This window comes from Arachis ipaensis, chromosome B3 (assembly GCF_059453495.1).
Source record: "Arachis ipaensis isolate K30076 ecotype BB chromosome B3, ASM5945349v1, whole genome shotgun sequence".
Taxonomy (NCBI): domain Eukaryota; kingdom Viridiplantae; phylum Streptophyta; class Magnoliopsida; order Fabales; family Fabaceae; genus Arachis; species Arachis ipaensis.
Window position 1 is genome coordinate 138,018,120 of NC_142438.1, and position 19,165 is coordinate 138,037,284.

Sequence of the window (19,165 nt, forward strand, 5' to 3'; positions counted from 1 at the left end):
CATGCATAGATGTGAAGTTGAGACTATTGCACCGAGTTGATTGAGTGTTGTCCGACCTATTAGGGCATTGTAGGCTGAACTTACGTCGACCACGATGTAGTCTATCTTGAGGGTCCTGGATTGGTTCCCTTTTCCGAAGGTTGTGTGTAGCGATACGTATCCTAGTAGTTGTACCGGGGTATCTCCTAGTCCGAACAGACTATTCGGGTATGCTCTAAGCTCCTTTTCGTCTAAGCCGAGTTTGTCGAAGGCTGTTTTGAATAAGATATCGGCAGAACTTCCTTAGTCTACTAATGTGCGGTGTAGATTGGCATTTGCCAGTATAATAGTGATGACCATGAGGTCGTCGTGTCCTGAGATGATGCCGGATGCGTCCTCTTTAGTGAATGTTATCGCAGGGATGTCGGGTGCTTCCTCCTTTCCCTCGACATGATATACTTCTTTGAGATATCTTTTTCGGGATGATTTGGAGATCCCGCCTCCTGCGAATCCCCCGTGTATCATGTGGACGTGTCTTTCTGGTGTCCGAGGTGATCGCTCAGCTCGTCCGTCATCTTCGTCCCTTCGTCTCTTTCTTTGGTCATCATCTCGGGTAGCCAGAAAGCGATCTAATCTTCCTTCTCTCACCAATTTTTCTATGATATTCTTTAAGTCGAAGCACTCGTTGGTGGAGTGTCCTCGGACTCGATGGTATTCGCAATACTCCTTCCGGTTTCCTCCTCCTCTTTTGCCTTTAAGTGGCCGTGCTGGGGAAATTTTCTCCGTATGACAGACTTCTTTGTATACGTCGACCAGGGATACCTTGAGAGGAGTGTAATTATGGTATTTTTTTATTTTCTCCCCTTGTCGATCTTCTTTCCTTTTGGATTCCTTGTCTTTGTCTCGATAGGGGGCCCCAGATTTTGAGGTTTCTCCTAGCCAAGCATTCTCTTCCATGTTGATGTATTTTTCTGCTCGCTCCTGTACTTCGTCTAAGGAGGTAGGGTATTTCTTTGATATAGATTGGCTAAAAGGTCCCTCTCGCAGGCCATTGATGAGTCCCATGATGGCGGCCTCTGTTGGTAAACTTTGTATGTCCATGCATGTTTTGTTGAATCTTTCCATGTAGTTGCAGAGACTTTCCCGATCTCCTTGCTTGATCCCCAGTAAACTGGGGGCGTGCTTGGCCTTATCCCTCTGGATGGAGAATCTAGCCAAGAACTTTTTGGCCAGGTCGTCAAATTTTGAGATGGACTTTGGAGGTAAGTTGTCGAACCATCTGATTGCTGTCTTCGTGAGAGTTGTTGGAAAAGCTTTGCAGCGAACGGCATCTAAGGCATCGGTAAGGTACATTCTGCTTCTGAAATTGCTGAGATGATGGTTAGGATCTGTGGTGCCGTCGTACAAAATCATATCCGGGAGTTTGAAGTCTTTTGGAATTTTGGTTTTCATGATTTCCCTTGTGAATGGATCTTGTTCTTTGCGTGACTTTTCCTCAGGAGTAGTCCGAGGGGTTTTTGATTTGAGATCGGCTTCTAATTGCTGTAGTTTTTCTTCCAATTCTCGGCGTCGTCGTATCTCTCTTTGTAGATCCTTTCTGATCTCTTGTTGTTGTTGGGTTTCTTTCTCAAGTTGTTTCAACCGATCTTGAAGCGCCTCTATTGCTCCCGGATTTGATGAATTTTTATCTCCGTTGGATTCTGGGGTATCTTTCAGTGTGGTGTCCGCGTTTTTGTGCGGCGTTCTGTTTTCCAGATCTGAATCGTGGTCGTTGTCATGGCCGTCCGCCATGGTGGTGGGATGACTTCCAGTTTTCCCGGCAACGGCGCCAATGTTCCGAGGGTTACCTGAAACTGGAGGTCGATCTCGGACGAGATCTTCTGTACTGGTCAGAGATAATGTGTCCGGCTGGCTGATGGCGGCCGGAGCTATTGTATCCGACTTGCTGGACTTACAGCACTGCTGATCCTTGGTCACCGGAGGGTGGGGGGTACCTGCAAGAGACTCCGATGCTTAAGTTAGCACGGGTATTAAGCAGGTTTTATGTAGAATCAGAGTATGAGTTATACCTGGGTGCTCCAGTGTATTTATAATAGTGTGGGCTGACCTTTCTGATAAGATAAGTAGTTATCTTGTCTTATCTTATCTTATTTCAAGTGAAGTCAGCTTATCTTCAAGGGAACCGCCTTTATCTCTATAGGCTTGAATTGCCTTTGGATTTGGGTCGTGTTCCTCTATTTGGGCCCTTTATTGGGCTTTTTCTGTTGATTTGGCCAATCCTTTAAGAAGAGATCGGATAGTCGGACCTGAAGAGGTCGGTCGCCGTGTCGCTTAACATCCCGGATTGGACAGCTCGACCCAGGGTATGAACAGTCAGTATATATGTTATATATCTACATTAATTATGTGCCAATATTTTTAGGAAAGAGAGCTAAAAGAAGAGATATATAAATATATAATATTACTGCTATATAGGAAGCAAATATAAATTGCTACGTTTTTTTTTATTATATTATACAACTTAAAGTTATAGTATCATGTTACTATTAATTATAGATACTTGCTACAATTATATCAAATTTAATTATAAATCTAAATAAATAAAATAGATAATAATCAATATTATTTTTTTTACATTCAATATTTACCGTAAATATAAAAAGTAAAATAACTAATGAATAAAAATATGAGTAAAAGATAAAACATAATAATTAAAATTTAATTTGCTAACTAATTAATCTTGTGTCCATACAATATTATTATTATTATTATTATTATTATTATTATTATTATTATTATTATTATTATTATTATTATTATTATTATTATTATTATTATTCACTCATTAAAGCACAAGATAAAAAAACATATAATTAACGAACCATTATTAGGATGGATGAGAATTATAGCATGAATTATTATTAATACAACTATCTACTAATAAAATTGTGGATAGAATTAATTATTGTAGATACAACTATCTACTAATAAAATTATTACACATAAATGAGAATTAAAACTATATCAATTAATATAATTAGAATGAATAAAAATATTGATGATTGATAATTAGTTTAATAATGCATTGAATATTAATTTGATACAATTATAATAAAATATTTTCTTAAAATAATATAATTATACATTATTCATGAGCTAATTGTAATATAATTAGAATAAATTCACTTGAAAGAAAAAAAATTATGTATAATCATAATAAATTACAATAGTTTCTTTATTTATATATACATATATATTAATTTTGTTAAATAATTCTAAATATTTCTTTATTTATACATACATATATATTAATCATACATAAAAATATTTAAATCACATATGTTAAATATTTTTTTGTTATAATTATTTTCTTATATATATATATATATATATATATATATATATATATATATATATATATATATATTATTTCACAATGCGTGCAATAAGCTTTTATGTTTGATATTCATATATAGCTTCCAATCCTAGTCCCATTCATATGCAAACTGTATACAATTTTTTTTAATAGAGCAATTTTAATTTTTCGTTTTATTTTCTTTCATGTACATTTTTTTCCTTTAAATAGTGATATTTTAATTTTTTTTTCTTTTTTGTTTTAAGTACACTTTTATTAGGAATTACATTACTAATCTAAAAGACAAAAAGAGAAAAAAAAGGTGATACATATATTCAACAAAAAAAAAACTTAAATATCAAAAAAAAGAAATCTTATATTAAAACATTTAAAAATAACATATCCAATAAAAATAGTCGTAATATATAAATTGAGCAACAATTTAAATTTAAATTCATGTAAAACGAATTTAATCAAATACCAATATTAGAACTAAATTACTTAAATAATATTTAATCTATTCTAGTTCTTAGACACGTATAGATTAGAGTCATTCTCGTAACGACAACCAACTGAAACATCATAAGTTTGGACATTTAGAACCATCCTCTTGTTAAATAAGCTTCATCATCTGTTATACATGCAATACGGCAAGATATAGAATTGTCACACCAAAAAACTAAACTGACCCTTATTCCCCTCAATGGCATTGCATTGATGCAAAAGAAGGCCGGTAATTTCTGAAAAAAACACAATATGTTATAAAATTATTTTAATAACGAAAATCTTAAAATAAAAAATTTAAATATATTACCAATCGTTGAAATTGCATATACGAGTTTGACACAAATTTAGCAAAACTGAACTTAAATTGAGAGAATTCAATCTCATTATATATGTGCTCCACTTCAAAGATCTCCGGGCAAATGTAGAAAGCATGGAGGGGATGGAACTTGAATTTGGCCTACAAAACTCCATGGAAACAATTTCTCAATAAAAAATCGAGCTCCTCCCAATAAAACTAATTTTACCCACATTCCATTAGGTTGGTTATAATATGTGAGTAGATCCAACCATCCTTCAGTAAAATAGAGTTTACCATCTTCTTTGGACGCTTACATCCATATAGTTAGAACACGAATCAATGAATACAACTCGATGAGATATTTCATGGATGTGATGTATTGTAAAAGATTGTGACAAAAGACAATTGCATTGGAACATTAGACCAAAAGAATAATTTGGAGTAAGAAAAATTATTAAATTATCAAAAGAATAATATAATAAAATGAGTATATAAAAAATAATATACAAAATTATAAGTTGTACTTTAAAAGGATCAACTTCAATGAAAAACGAATAATACTTTCTATGAAGTAGTAAAAGAAGAATAATAAATTTAAGAGTAAAGTATCGTTTTTGTCCTCAACGATTGGGATAAGTCCTATTTGTGTCCCTAACATTTAAATCGTACTATTTGTATCCTTAACGTTTATAAAAGTGATTCAATGTTATCCTACTATCAATTATACTAACAAATCAGATTATATTTTTCAATTATTCTTACTTGGATGTATTCATTCTCAATTAGGTCTCACTTGGATGTGGTCGATTTTAATATTATACCCACTATTTGTGTTTAGATTCAATTATGTCCCTAGAAAAGTGAATTATGTAAATGTTGTAGGAATTAGCTTCAACATTTGATGAGTTATTTTTCGGAGTAGATCATCGATTCTATCCCAGACATTTGTATTATAACTTAAAGAAGAGATTTTTAAAACTCAAACTAAAGCACTCATGATGTGTAATTGACGGCAGGATAACATTGAATCACTTTTACAAACGTTAGGGATACAAATAGGACGATTTAAACGTTAGGAACACAAATAGGATTTACGCCAAACGTTGGGGACAAAAACGATACTTTACTCTAAATTTAAAGAAACTGAGTTGACTGATCTAGGCTCATGTACTACAAAAAAATTCTATATATAGGCTTTATTTAAAAAAAATAAATATGTAAATTAGTTATTATTAAAGTAATTTTTGATTATTTATGTTAGTTATACACTATATATTTGTTTTGTTAAAATTATATGATTTTATCATATCATATCATATCATGATTAGAATCATTATTTTTTTTTTATCGTGAATAGAGTAAGCGGGGTCAATTTCATATCATTATCATACCATATTATTATTATTATTATTATTATTATTATTATTATTATTATTATCAACATAAATAGATCACCATTAAGGTAACAACTTGCCATTAAAATTATTTTCGAGTGATAATTAGTTTAATAATGCATTGAATATTGATTTTATATAATTATAATAAAGATATTTTCTTAAATTAGTATAATTATGCATTATTCATTAAATACTAATTGTAATATTGTTATATTGTAATATAATTATAATAAAGATATTTTTTTAAAATAAATTTATTTAGAGAAATATAAATTGATTATTAATAACTGGTGCCATTATCATATAATTATTATATCATATTATTATTATTATTATTAAAAATATTTCGGATTGATAATTGATAAGTAGTTTAATAATGCATTAAATATTGATTTTATATAACTATAATAAAGATATTTTTCTAAATTAGTATAATTATGCATTATTACTTAAATGCTAATTATAGTATAATTATAATAAAGATATTTTTATAAAATAAATTTAGAAGAGAAAATAGTGCATTCATTTTGGCGAAAAAATTAATTCATGAGGAATTGACACCTCACTTTCATTAGCTAGGGGAAAACCCAGTTTTAGTATATTAAGTAGATATATATCTATTTAATTATAATTTAGTATTAATTTTATATTTTTTTATTTTATATGGTATTCCATAACTCGATAAGTTAAGGATTAATTTGATCTCTACTTAAAAATTTTGTCATTGATCAATAAATTATTATATATACAAACTGAAATTCAAACTTTCAACATTTGTTTAAACAGACAAATCAACGGATTCCAACATAAAACCACCACACTAGCCTGCATTGCTTCTTGATTTCCTCATGATCGTCTCTTTATCTCTCCTTCTTCTGTCATCTGATTACACTTTGGTTCTCTCATTTGTTAGTATTATGCTCCTTTTCTTGGCGATGATATCTCCTTTGGTCCAAGTACATTGCTAATTCAAATGGTCAATTTCACTGGCGATCAAGGTTTCATATTTTTATGCCATTAACAACCTCTTCCAATGCACCTGTACTAGTAATCTCCTCGTTGTAAACTTTCCACACAATTTCAAAAGGTTCATCTCTCTGACACCCAACTCACTTTTTTTTCAACTTCTATTCTCTCCACAACCGTTGCATCCAGATTTTTTCCACACCTCTAACATGATGAAATTTCTAGTTGACGTTTAAAACCAAAACAACTATCTACAACACCTTGTAATATATTATATTCATCATATCTTTATTTCGTGTTGATAAATCTTCAAAAACTTTGTCGACCATAAACAATTCATTGACCATTTGTAGTTCCATAGAAGTAATTTTCAATTAAGAATAAATCTCAAAAAATACATTTTAATTATCTTGACGTTGACATAATTTTTTTTGAATTTTTGTTAATAATAAAAAATGCACTCAAATAATTAAAAAGCGTATTAAAAATTGTTCGGTAGGTCGGATACCGGACGGTTCGGGTCAGGACCCTGAGGTCAACGCTTGTGATGGTGGAGAGGCTCGTCTGGTCGTGGTCTCCTGGTCCCGGGTGCGCGAGGTTCCGAGCACTCCGCGTGGAGAGGGGGGGTGCCACCTGCAAAGACACTCCGACGCTCTTGTCAGAATATGTGCAGGCGGAGAGGAAATGGTGTGTGAATATGACGTACCTCGGGGGGAGAGCCAGTCTCCCCCTTATATACATGTCAGTAGTGGGCCCTTTCAGTGGGCAAGCCCATACCCTCAAAGGTGTTGTCCCACGGTTGTGTGCAAGCCGTACGGGACGCGTGTCCGGGTCGGGTGGAGGGTGCATTACTGGGCCGGCGAGGACTCGGGTCGGGTTGACCCGCGTGAGTTTGGGCCAGGCCGTAACAGTGCCCCCGACGCGTCAGCGATGGCCGTGGGGGCCATCGGTGGCGCATGATGTTTACACTCGTGCGTTGTTGTTGGGTCGGCTGATCGTGGGAGGGACGCGTCTCTTGTGCGCGTGTCCCTTGATCTGCTGTGGCATCTGTTTGCCGTTTCGTTCTCCGCGCTGGGCATTTAATGCTCATAATGATTTGAAAAAACCCGTGCGCAAAGACCATTTTGCCCTTGCTTCCTTTCGCGCTTTTGGGGGTGGTTTTTAAACAGTTTTCTCCCTATCCACTTCCCACTCTTATTATTTCCAACTCCTTCTCTCCCTAACATCCAAAGCTTCCTGTGCGAACTCCCTCTTGCTTCAACCTTCATTCCAGATTTCCTTCATCGTTCCAGGTAATCTTCTGGTTTCTTTCTTCTGGTATCTGTATTATGTTCTGTTGTTGTGTGATTGCTGTTTGCGTTTGTTGCATGGCTGGTTTATTTTTGTTGAGAGGTTTTTCAGTGCTGGGGTAGGTGAGTTAGGGAAGGGGTACCATTCCAGGATAGGCTTTTTTGGGTGGTTTGTGAGGTAGGCGTAGTTTTTAGCCGTATCTGGTCATGATTGAGTTGAAAAGGTGTAGTTTCTGAGTTTTTTCGGGCTCCCGACCTCATAGACTAACGGAGTGGTACCCCGCTGTAGGTATGCCTCGCGTTGTCTCCCGGTCTTCCGGATCTGCTGCGGCTTACGACCCGTATGCTTGGGTGACTGACGATATAAGGAGTTCACCCAACCAGATGGGTTTGGAGGAATTGACGGAGTTCCGGCAAGCCGGCTACTTGTGTGGGGGTACTGACGAAGAGGCCAACTACGAGGCCATTGTCCCTGCTCCTCATGAGCGTATTTATGAGCTCAATTTTCATTCCCCCCGCGTCCCCGATTGGATCTGGTTTTATAAGTCCATGTTCACGCAAGTTGGCATTCGGATACCGTTCTCCGAGTTTCAAATGGCGCTGCTGAACCGGATATCCGTCCCCCCGTCTCAACTTCATCCGAACAGCTGGGCTTCGATCCGCTGTTTCGAGATGGTCTGCGAGTACTTGGAGTTGCCGGCGTCGGTGGACGTTTTTCTCTTTTATTTCAACCTTACCAACCCTTCCAAACAGGGGAAGGCGAGGAAAGGATTTCTTTCTTTTCGTGCTGCCCAGGGTAGGAAGATTTTTAGCCTTTTTGAGGACTCCTACCATGGTTTTAAGGATAAGTATTTCAAGGTTCGTCCCGTCAAAGGTCGTCACCCCTTCTGGTTGTCGTTAGAGGGGGAGCGCCTCATCCAGACTTACTGGAGCTTTGGCGCGGGGTCGAATCCTTTTGTTAAAGTGTCGTACAAAAGGTTGTCGGCTGTAGATAAGCAGATAGCGAACGTCCTTCTTGCTATCTTTGAAAAGAACCCCGTGAACCCCCATCTTCTTATGGGTGAACGGGAGGCCGTCAGGAGCTATATTCGTGAGTTGTTTTCCTTGTTTGCCTATGTTTGTCATTGTTTTTTCTCTTTCCGATCTAACGACTAGTCGTGCTTGTTGTTTGTTGTAGTGGAAATGTCTGCCACCGTGACCGGTCTTGAGAATTTGATGAAGACCTTTTTTGAGGTAAGTGATGACGAGAATGCCGAAGAGAAGGACGTCGGCAAGTCGGAGGGTCCTTCAGGGGAGAAAGAGGGTCAGGCTTCCCCTGTCCGGGAAACCGAAACGTCGGGAAAACAGGCCGCGGGGGGTCAGGCTTCTCCTGTCCATGAGGAAGGGGGCGCTGACGGGCACGTGACTCTCACCCCTCATCCGGATAGTGATGTGGAGCTTATCCACACTCCCAAGAAGCGAAAGATGTCTTCCAGCCTGGAAGGGGCCCTTACCGTAATGGAGAGGAATTTTGATGCTTCCAAGTTCATTGACTCCCAACTGATACCCGGGACAGAAGAGCATTTTCATGCAACCGAGCTGTCCGGGCAGGCAAGGTGGATGTATCGCACCTTGCTTCGTGGGGCCGTGATAGCTCGGAAGGCCGAGTTTGAGTTATCCGGTATGGAGGCGCTTCGGAGGAAACTTGAGTCTTCTGTTAAGGCGAACAATGACTTTAAGGCTCAAGTTGAACTCCTCCAGGGTCAGCTGTCCGAGATGGGGGGAAAGCTTAATGCTGCTGAGGAGAAGTCGTCGTTTGTTGCGGAGAGATTGAAGGCGTCCGATGAGACCGTGGCCCGGCTTCTTGAGCGTGAAATGACATTGGAAGGTCAACTGAACGCCGCTCAGGGTCGGGTTGTCGCCTTGGAAAAGGAGCGGGAGCAGGCTGTCTCGGAGGCGAAGGCCGCTAAGGCAGAGGCCGTTGAGCTTAAGAAGAAGCTTAAGGTGGCCAAGGAGCAAGGGAAGAATGCCATCTTGATGACCGAGGATGCCCTGAAGGCTCAGCTGAAGATTGCTGCTCCTGATTTCGAGACGTCGTCAATTGGTGTTTTCAAGACTATCCAGGACGGGAAAATTGTTGACATGCCGAGGAAGTGAAGTCTCGTAACTTAGGATATTTTGTAATGCATTTGCTGAACAACCTGCTGATACTTTGTCGTTTTGTTTGCCTTGAACAATTTACTTGTCCGTTCCGTATTTTGACGCTTTATAAGTTATCGTCGTTTGATTGCTATGATTTTTGCTTGTTTCATTATTTTGTCGTGTTGCCGTTATCGTGTTACCGTTTATTCTGGGCGGGCTTACTTCTTGTGCCCGTCTCGCCGTTTTCGCATTTGGTAGCAGTTCGGACCGATTCGGTCGCGTAGTCGTTGAATTGGTTGAGGCCTATGAGCCGTCTGGCTCCCGGGGTGATCAATCCCGTGGTGCCGTTTTAGGTTTTGCTCATGAGGAACAGATATGAAGTAAGAAAGTTTTAACAAGTAAAAAATTTGAACAAGTGAAAATTACTCGTCAGTTGGGTAAGTATTTGACAAAGTAAGTAAACAAGATGAATTAACATGTGGACGGGGCAAATACTAACTATCTGGCTAGGCTCCCTGGTCGGTGAGCCGGTGGGTCAGGAGTAGAACCTCTTTAGGTTACCTGCATTCCATGTTCTGGGTATTTCCTTGCCGTCAAGTTTTTCGAGTTTGTAAGCGCCCTTGTCGAGTACCTCCCTTACCCTGTAGGGACCTTCCCAATTTACCGCCAGCTTGCCTTCCCCTGGGGTCGGGACGCCGATGTCGTTGCGTCGCAGGACGAGGTCCCTTTCTTCGAAGTCTCGTTTGAGGACTTTTGCGTTGTAACGCAGGGCTATTCTTTGTTTCAGCGCCGTTTCTGTTAGGTGAGCCATCTCCCTTGTTTCCTCGATCAGGTCTTTCTCGACCGCTTCGCTCATGCCCGCGAGTAGTAGTCGGGGGCTTGGTTCGCCGATTTCGACTGGTATCACCGCGTCGACCCCGTATGTTAGGCGAAAGGGGGTTTCCCCCGTGGCGCTTTGCTCGGTTGTCCGGTATGACCATAAGACGGAGGGGAGTTCGTCAGCCCAGTTTCCCTTCTTACTGTCTAGGCGCTTCTTTAGACCGAGAAGGATGACTTTGTTTGCGGCCTCTACTTGCCCGTTAGTTTGGGGGTGTTCTATTGAGGAGAACTTTTGCTTTATCCCCAGGCCAGAGAGGAATTCCATGAACTTCTTGTCGGTGAACTGGGTCCCATTGTCCGAGATAACGACCTCCGGTATGCCGAAACGGGTTATCACCTGCCTCCACATGAACTTCCGGCAGTTGGAGGACGATATCGTGGCCAGCGGTTCAGCCTCTACCCATTTGGTATAGTAGTCAATGGCTACAATGAGGTATTTGACTTGTCCTGGGCCGACCGGGAAGGGTCCCAAGAGGTCGACTCCCCATTGTGCAAAAGGTCGTGTAGTCGTTAGCGAGCTTATCTCGGAGGCCGGTGCCTTGTGGAAGTTGGCGTTTTGTTGACACTTCGTGCATTTTCTGACGAATTCCTTTGAGTCCTTCATCATTGTTGGCCAGTAGTATCCTGCTCGGATGAGCTTCCTTGCTAGGGCTTTGCCCCCGATGTGGTGTCCGCAACACCCTTCGTGGACTTCTCTAAGCACGTAGTCCGTTTGGTCAGGGTGCAAACACTTCAATAGGGGCTGGCTGAGTCCCTTTTTAAATAGTTGTCCCTGTATGATTGCATATCTGGCCGCCTCCCTTCTTAAAGCTTTGGCTGCTTTCTCATCTTCAGGCAACTTGCCGAGTTCCAGGAAGTTGGTAATGGGGTCCAGCCATGAGGGGCTCGACTCCGTCAGGTGGAGGGCGACCGTTGGTTCCTTCACCATGCCCTGGATGAGCGACCGGTTACCCGATCCTGGCTTTGTGCTCGCAAGCTTCGACAAAAGGTCTGCTCGCGTGTTCTTTTCTCTTGGGACGTGCTGGATGATGACCTCCTGGAACTGGCTTGTCATTTGCTTAACCTTTTCCAAGTACTTTTGGAGGAGGGGGTCCCGGGCTTGGTAGCTTCCGTTTATCTGCGAGGTGACGACTTGGGAGTCGCTGCATACTTCTACCCTCGTCGCCCCGACTTCCCGAGCCAGCATTAGTCCGCCTAGGAGAGCCTCATATTCTGCTTGGTTGTTCGACACTGGGAACTCGAACTTGGTCGATTGCTCATAGATGACCCCTGCTGGGCTTTCCAAGATGACCCCTGCTCCTCCGGACGTTTGGTTGGAGGCTCCGTCCACATGAAGCCTCCACCGTGTGCCCGTTTCCTCGGGAGGGTCGCCCGTTACCTCCACCAAGAAGTCTGCCATTGCCTGGGCCTTGATTGCGTGTCGAGGCTCGTACTGTAGGTCATATTGTGAGAGTTCGATGGCCCAGGTCATCATCCTACCAGCCAAATCAGGTTTTTGCAGTATTTGCCGAATCGCCTGATCTGTCCTCACAACTATACGGTGACTCTGGAAGTATTGTCTTAACCTTCGGGAGGATACTAGGAGCGCCAGCGCCAGTCTTTCCAGTTTGCTATACCTCAGCTCTGGTCTCTAGAGTGCCCTGCTCACGAAGTAGACGGGCTGTTGTGTCCTTGCTTCTTCTGTAACGAGGACCGCGGCAAGCGCTTCCTCGGTTACTGATAGGTAGAGGTAGAGCGGCTCTCCGGCTCTGGGCTTCCCGAGGACTGGTGGTGCCGCCAAGATTTGCTTGAAGTGGTTGAATGCCTCTTCGCACGCTGGTGTCCATTCGAACGTCATTCCCTTTCTCATTAAATTGAAGAAAGGTAGGGCCCTTGCTGCCGATGCGCCGAGGAAACGGGACAAAGCTGTCAATCTCCCAGCAAGTCTCTGGACGTCTTCGATGCAACCCGGACTCTTCATTTGAAGGACCGCTTGGCATTTTTCGGGATTGGCTTCCACTCCTCTTTGAGTGATCATGAAGCCCAGGAACTTTCCGGCCTCCATGGCGAACGCGCATTTGAGCGGATTAAGCCTCATGCCGTGTTGTCGTAGGGACGAGAAAACGTCGTTAAGATCGCTCAGGAGATCGTCAGGTCGGGCGGTCTTTGCGAGTATGTCATCTACATAGACTTCCACTGTTTTGCCCAGGAGTTCGCTGAATATCTTATTCATCAACCTTTGGTACGTGGCTCCTGCATTTTTTAGACCAAATGGCATTACCTTGTAACAATAGATGCCCCCTGGCGTTATGAACGCCGTTTTTTCCTCGTCGGGTCGGTGCATCGGTATCTGATTGTACCCTGAGTAGGCGTCCATGAAACTCAGATATCTGTACCCTGCCGCTACGTCGACGAGTGCATCAATATTAGGTAGGGGGTAGCAGTCCTTGGGACAAGCCTTGTTGAGGTCGGAGTAGTCTACGCACATTCTCCACCTCCCGTTGTGTTTTTTAACCAGAACCACATTCGACAACCAAGTCGAGTAGTCCAGTTCCCGGATGAATCCTGCTTCTAAGAGGCTGGCCGTTTGCTTGGCTACCTCGTCCGCCCTTTCCTGCGACATTTTCCTCCTTCTCTGGGCCACTGGTTTGGCTCCTGCCTTTACGGCCAGGTGATGCGACATGAGCTGGGGGTCTATCCCTGGCATGTCGGCAGGTGTCCAGGCGAAGAGGTCGGCATTAGCCCTGATCATCTCCATCAAAGGCTCCTTTATTTCGTGCGGGAGGTTTCTGTTTATGAATGTGAATTTATCGTCCTCCTCGCCGACTCTGAACTTTTCCAAGTCTCCTTCTGGCTCTGGTCTGGGTTTGTCGTCTACCCTGGCGTCCAGGTCGGCCAGGAAAACCCCTGACGCTTCCTTGGATTTTTTCCTGAGAGAAAGGCTGGCGTGGTCGCAAGCGACCGCCGTTTCCAAGTCGCCCCGGAGGGATCCCACGGATCCGTCATCGGTGATGAACTTCATCACCAGTAGTTTCGTACTGATAGCTGCCCCCAGGTCGTTAATGGTCTTTCTCCCCAGGATGATGTTATAAGCCGTCGAATCTCGTAATATTACAAAGTCTGCCATGATTGTCCTCCGTCTTTGCCCTTGTCCCACAGAGGTCGGGAGTGTGATGATTCCGTCTGGCTTGATGAAGTGGTCTCCTAACCCTACCACACCGTGCTGGTGGGTCGTCAGGTCGGAATCTCTCAATCCCAGGGCATCGAAAACGTTTCGGAACATGATGTTTGAGTCTGCCCCCGTGTCTACCAGGATTCGTTTGACGAGGCCAGTTCCGACCCTAGCCGTGATGACCATGGGCGGACTTTCCGGCACCTCGTCAAACCATTGGTCCTCCGGGCCGAAAGAGATAGGTGGGAGACCCTTAAGACTTCTAACAGGTGAGGTGGAGACCGCTAGGACCTTGGCATCTTTCTTCTGCGCCGATTTCGACCTCGGGGCGGTATTCCTGGCCGTCACCACGTTTACCACCGTGAGACCGTGGTCGTCACCCTCTGGTTCTTGTCGTCGCCTTGTTGGTCGGGATCTGTCTTCGTTGTCGTTGTCCCGGTTGCGTCTCCTTGGTTCCCTTATAAGGTGGGAGAAGTCGGCGAGTTTGCCGTCCCTGATAGCTTGCTCGAGGGCGTCCTTTAGGTCAAAGCAGTCTTGGGTCTTGTGCCCGTAACCCTTGTGATACTCGCAGTAGAGGTTCTTGTTCCCTCCCGTCCTGTCCTTCAGTGGTCGGGGCTTCGACAGTATCCCCTTTTCTGCTATCTGTTGGTAAACTTCAGTGATCGATGCCGTGAGGGGGGTGTAGTTGGTGAACTTTCCAACTCGGGGGAACGGTTTGGGTGGTTTACTCGGACCGCCGTCCCTGGCGTGTTCCTTTGGTCTTTCTCTGGCTTCGAAGTGCCGGGATTGGTTGTAGGCGGGCTGCCGTTTATTGGCAGCCACAACCCGGCTGACTTCCTCGTCATTAATGTATTCTTTGGCCACGCACTGGATCTCTTGCATTGTCCAGACGGGCTTTGTGGTGAGGTGTTTCCTGAAGTCCTCATTCGAGAGTCCGTTCGTTAGACACAAACTTGCCACAGAGTCCGTCAGACCGTCAATTTCCAAGCACTCATCATTAAAACAGTCCAGGTACTTCCTGGTCGGCTCTCCGGGTCTCTGTGTTACCCCCAGCAAATTAATTGGGTGTTTGGCTTTGACAATCCTGGTTGTGAACTGAGCCAAGAAGGCGTGGCTGATGTCGGAAAATTGGGTCACCGAGCCTTGCGGGAGGTTGTTAAACCACCGTATTGCCGGGCCCGCTAAGGTGACTGGGAAGGCGCGGCATCTGACCTCATCTCCCACCCCTTCTAGGTTCATCCTGGCCTCAAAGGCCGTCAAGTGTTCCAGGGGGTCTTGCGTTCCGTCATATTTCATGTCTGTCGGTTTGTCGAAGTGTTTTGGTAGTCGGACCTCGAGTACAGAGCGGTGGAAAGGGGTCGCTCCTATTATGACGGGTCCTCGGGCAGTTCTTCTCGACTCATTGTTCTCGTGGTGGGCTTCCTCGTCGCCCCTGTTCGACGCGCGCCGCCTTTCGTGTCGGGCGTAGATGATGGGGTCGCGACTTCTCCTTCTGGGGCGTACTCGCCCCCCAGTGCTCTCCGACTCGTACTGGGGGCTCGGCGTGCGCCTCGAGCGGCTCCTCGAACGGGAACGGGTGGGACTCCGTTCTGGGGAGCGTTGGTCGCGCTCTCTTTCTGCTAGCCGGCGCTCTAAGTCTTGCATTCTGTGGCGCAGTTCTTGCATTATCCTGGCGTGGTTATCACCCGTCCCCCCGAAGGGGCGTCTCTCGTGAGTCTGTGTCGCATCCCTCGGGGGCGACCGTTGCTGTTGTCGGGATTCCGTCGCGACGGCGCCTCCCCCGTGTATGGGAGGCACTACCTCGGAACCTGTCCCAGTCTGGACCAGCACGAAATCCATGAACGTATCCCCACAGACGGCGCCAATGTTCGGTAGGTCGGATACCGGACGGTTCGGGTCAGGACCCTGAGGTCAACGCTTGTGATGGTGGAGAGGCTCGTCTGGTCGTGGTCTCCTGGTCCCGGGTGCGCGAGGTCCCGAGCACTCCGCGTGGAGAGGGGGGGTGCCACCTGCAAAGACACTCCGACGCTCTTGTCAGAATATGTGCAGGCGGAGAGGAAATGGTGTGTGAATATGACGTACCTCGGGGGGAGAGTCAGTCTCCCCCTTATATACATGTCAGTAGTGGGCCCTTTCAGTGGGCAAGCCCATACCCTCAAAGGTGTTGTCCCACGGCTGTGTGCAAGCCGTACGGGACGCGTGTCCAGGTCGGGTGGAGGGTGCATTACTGGGCCGGCGAGGACTCGGGTCGGGTTGACCCGCGTGAGTTTGGGCCAGGCCGTAACAAAAATATTTAGTCGTGATCAAAGATCTGTACCGTTAACAAAAAAAATTCATGACATGGCTCATTTGTTAATGTTAGAGTTTCACTTATTATATAAGAAGTTCTATTTATCACATCATTCTTTTTGAAAATTTATAAATGGCTTAAAAAAAAGGGTTGAATCTATGACCTCTTTTTTTAATTTTTTTTTTGTTTTTTGCTTCTGATTAAATTTAAAACTTAGTTGCTATTAAGTCTGTTAAGTTGAAATTTCAAGCGATAATTTTATTTTATCTTTTCATAATGCGCTTAAGAATAGAGCAACTCTTTACTTTTGAATAGTTGTGACTTATGTGAAATAAGCAATACAGGAGACACTTTTATTGTCTCATATATATATATAAAAAAAAAAAGAAGAATAGAGAAGAGAAAATCACACTATCTTGATTTAGTCACAATGTGTAATGTAACCTACATCTAAACTTTTATACAACAGTAGTAGAATTTTCACTATCATTCACAATGATCACAAATACCAATTTTTCTAGGATTCAACTTAATCTTATCTGGGACAAACTCAACTTTTATCCAAGTTATATTTGGCTAGGTTCACTTCCTAGACTTGCAACCACTAAGTGCTCACCCAACTTAGCAAAGGAATTCCCTCAGAATCATGTGTATAAAACAAAAAAATATATAAAAGAGTTTTGACATAATTTTCTGACTTTTTCTTAATAACTCTCTTTGTCTTTTCTCTTAATGGTTTTTTTGAATATCTCACTTAATGACTTTTTTCACCGAAATAAACAAAGAAAAATGAACATTGAAAAACATAAAATTTAATATAAACTCATTAAGGATAAGAAGAGTTAGCTTGAAATTAAAACTATGAAAACCCAAACTTGCGTGCTCACTTCTTTCTTTAACTTGTGGCCGTTTACTCTTTAATAGAGGAGTAAAGTTTACAAATTTGAACCTGGGTTGAATATATTTGACTTCTTTTTTCCCAAATAACACAGCAGCAATGCAGAGAAGAAATAGAATAGCAGCAATGAATAAAATTAACATGCATTCTTATGTAGCTTCTTCTCTTTCTTTCTTTTTCAATTTTCTTTAAGAATTTAAGTCATTCATCAATACTTTGACTCTAAGTTTTGTTCTTAATCCTTGATTTGTAACAAAGTTTCATAACTTCCATTTTCTTCAAATTTTTCTTTATGTGCATATAGAAGGAAAACATATTCAAAAAGTTACAATAAAGTATAAAGATGGAAAAGATTTTCTGATTCACCTTTGAATTTGATCTTTGTTTTCGTGCCCTATCCTCTGACTTTCTTCTTCTTTTCCTTTTGTTTCTTAATTTAGTAATCACCTTTTTCTCTTTGATTTGAGTCATAATTCAGAGTTTTCTTTTGGAACTACTCACGTGAGTTAGAAAATAGAGAAGAGAAAAAATGAGTTCGATCACTTTGCTTTTGTATTGGAGATGTGTTACTTCTTTTTATCTAGGTTAGTGATTAGCAACGATTTCTTGAGCCATTAGTGAGTGAATGAACTTAATGCTATGATCTTGAGCCTAGAGTATCATTGGAGCTTGTCTGTTACTCTTTCTTTTAGATTTTGTCTGCACATTAGTCAAACAAAATTATTCACACCACTTTAAATTTTTTATCTATTATTATAATATTTTATCATCATCAAATAATTATTTTATTTTTTTCAAAACTCAATACTTTTCTATTAACGAAGAATGTCTTAATTTATAGATGTGCATTTCTTTCATGTTTTTAAATAATTTGATAACAATTTAATTAATAATAAAATTTAAAAATATTGTTATCACTAACAACATAATTTGAGTGTATTCTTTAGAGATTTATCATTCAATTAAATAAAAGGACAACAAAAATTACCAATTTAGCTTTTAATCTTTTCTAAAAATTTGTCTCACCAATAAAATCTTTTTAATTACCTCGTTTGGATTAATGATAATCATGTTTAACTTCATGACTAAAAATATAACCACTTTTCGGACTATAAAATCTATCAATTTTTTATTAGTAGGTCAACTCCGAGCTACTATGATTATAGTTGACTTAGCTACCGTAATCATGACTTTATACTAAAAGATTAATTTTGATGCATTAATAATGTAAAGAATTTTACATAATTATGCAATTACATATGTTCTTTTGGATGACCATTCGCGTGATTAAAGTGAAAGGTAATTATTTTTACTGATGTAGCGTTACGTAATTGAATGTACATGTAAAACTACTTTACATTGACAGTGTATTAAAATTAAATTCTTATACCTGAAAAATAAAAAAGATCGTAACCTATGAATGACAAAACTCTCCGAAACGTGGGAATTCCTGTGGGGACTGCCCCAAATGAGGACGTAAAGATGGAAAATTTTTCAGCGAGGATGGGAATGGGGTAAAATTCTCCCGAAACAGACACGGAAATCCTGCCCCATCCCCGCTAATGCTCAAATTATTAAATTTATTTAAATATCCTTAATAATTTATTTTAATATAGATTTTTTAGTCATTTCACATAATATATATATTGAAAAACCTAATCCTAATTTAAAAAATGTCCTTCCTTCTCTTCGTAATACTAACACTGTGTCGTCCCACATTTTCAGTCTCTTTACTCTATGATTATGGTGTGTTATTTATATTTTTCGACGTGTAATCTTGGACAATACTCTATTTGTATGTTGTAATAATATTTTGTGATATTTTTTTTTATAATTTTTTGCTAGACGTTTCATATAAATTATTAATATAAAGAGATAGAAAATGGGGTTCTCGCGGTCACGGGATAGGGCCATGTGGGTAGGGATGGTAAAACGGGTTGAATTCGTCGGATCGACTCACCGAACTCGCTAAAAAATCAGGTCGGGTTAGAATTTTGAATCCGTCAAATTTGCGGGTTTTGGTGGGGCGGGGCGG